The sequence below is a fragment of the Poecilia reticulata genome, linkage group LG11 (assembly GCF_000633615.1).
Source record: "Poecilia reticulata strain Guanapo linkage group LG11, Guppy_female_1.0+MT, whole genome shotgun sequence".
Taxonomy (NCBI): domain Eukaryota; kingdom Metazoa; phylum Chordata; class Actinopteri; order Cyprinodontiformes; family Poeciliidae; genus Poecilia; species Poecilia reticulata.
This window is the reverse complement of record NC_024341.1, coordinates 27,508,959-27,510,993: the sequence shown is the minus strand read 5'-3', so window position 1 is coordinate 27,510,993 and position 2,035 is coordinate 27,508,959. Positions and strand designations below refer to the sequence as shown.

At 40.5% G+C, this 2,035-nt stretch overlaps 1 long non-coding RNA gene across 1 annotated transcript in view; it reads right to left on the bottom strand.

Moving 5' to 3' along the window:
* Nucleotides 1-1,007, bottom strand: part of LOC108166714 (uncharacterized) — a 20,901-nt gene extending 19,894 nt beyond the window's left edge. Inside the window, exons 1-2 of the long non-coding RNA XR_001777066.1 lie at nucleotides 804-1,007; nucleotides 530-659 (exon numbers count right to left, since the gene is read on the bottom strand). This is a non-coding gene — a long non-coding RNA (uncharacterized LOC108166714). The remainder of the gene's footprint in view (nucleotides 1-529; nucleotides 660-803) is intronic.
* Between the last annotated feature and the right edge of the window lie 1,028 nt (nucleotides 1,008-2,035).

The window sequence follows — 2,035 nt, the reverse complement described above, 5'->3', positions numbered from 1 at the left end:
CTGTTGAGCTCTGAGCTAACTGTTTGCTCAGAGCTAACTGTTTAGCTCAGAGCTAACTGTTTAGCTCTGAGCTAACTGTTTAGCTCTGAGCTAACCGTTTAGCTCTCAGCTAACCGTTTAGCTCTCAGCTAACTGTTTAGCTGAAGGCAGCTGGTTGCACTAGATGTATTTTCTAAGAGTGTCAGATGAAAAGGAGCTAAATTTACACTTTTCAATGATTTTTTACATAATATTTTAAAAATCTATTTATGACTGCTCCAACTTTATGATTCTGCACTACATTATGAAGGTATTCCTAAAAAAATAATAAAATATATTCAATCTGATGCTGTAACAAAACACTAACATAAGGAGAAGGAAAATATTCACCTAATTAGATCATATCAATTTAACAGAATCTAAATATTTTTTGGAGAAACTGTAAAGCAGGGTGAATGACGGGAAGTAAACAAACAATCATGTTCCACTTTCATATTTACTGGACTAAAAACATTAAAACATGCCACCAATCAGCCGACATGATAATTACCTGAGCTGCCGTGCAGACGGATAAACGTTTGATTTATGATGACAGGAGGAACATTAGCTGGTGTTTCTCCAGGTTACCTGGTTGATCAGGTGCATCAGGCTCCAGGAAGCCAGGATACTTTCTTTATTCACTGGAGTATTTTATTAAAAATAACAACAATAATAATAATATTAATAATATTAACAATAAAAGAAAAAGTTTTCCTCTTTTTTTTAGATATAATGGCCTGATCTTTTGGCTGACTGACAATAAGTGTTTCTCAATACAGACCCACCTTTCTAGGCATGCTGAGACTAACTGAGCGTGCTCAGTAGCTGCGGGGCTGCAGAGTGGGACTGGGTCGACCCAGCTGATGCAGCGCTGCTGCTGCAGCTGCTGCAGCTTTAATGAGCTGGGAAACAGGTTGGATCAAGACTGAACCGGCAGTCGGTGATTCAGCACCAGACCAAGAACAGAGAGGTCCAAACGGGATGCCAGGAACAACACAGCGCCACCCTGAGCCTCTGCCCCCCTCTACTGGGAGGATGGCGTACAACAGGAGGCCAAACTGCAGAACGTTTTATATGTTCAAATTTATATTAATTGTTTTCATTTGGGTCTTTAAAATACCAAAAATTCCTCATAATTGTATATTTTGTTCTGTCTGATAATTTAATCTTTTAATGTTGTGATCAATTATTCAATACTTGAGTAGCAATTTACCGAATACGTTTTACTTTTTAGTTGAGACGTAGTAAATTATATTTACTTAAGTAACTTAAAATAAATACTTTCAGAAGTATTTTAGTACACTGATTTTTTTCCTTTTACATGAGTAATTTTGTAGTTTCACTGTTCCAGTAAAATTTCTGGATACTCCCGCTGAGCAGTAAAAAGAAGGTATGCAAAACATGCGACACATAGAGGCGCCACTAGAGGGGGCGCCACTAGAGGGGGCGCCACTAGAGGGGGCGCCACTAGAGGGGGCGCCAAACCGATGGCGGAATAAGGCGGATATCATACAGCCCACCGCGCGCCACTGAATATCGCCACATATTGTCATATTTTAAAATGACTTGTATCCACCCTCACTGACTCTGTTCAGCCTCAGATGTGCATCTTCCCACACACGTCTGTACTTTTAAGAGAGATTTTGCGTCTAAGGACATGATGGTGGAGCGTCGGGTGGACATCTTAATAAGACGTGGGTTGACAGCAGCTCACCGCGGCTGGGTAGTGTCCGTCTCTAGGCCATAGACAACATATATGTAGACGCCTCACGGAGTGCTGAGTCCTACGTTACGTCGCCGCCATCTTGTATGTGGCAGCAGGGTGACTGGAGCTTCTTAAGTCTTGTGCTTTGTGTTTCAACCATTTTACAAAATAAACTGGATTCATTGGCATTACCTTCCACAGGTAAGGATGAAAGATCAGAATCAATTCACTTTGCAGCCAGAAATTCACTTCTAAACAACTGAAAAATATTTCCTATGTAGCTAAATTGGCCTGAAATAACCGCTGATTGTT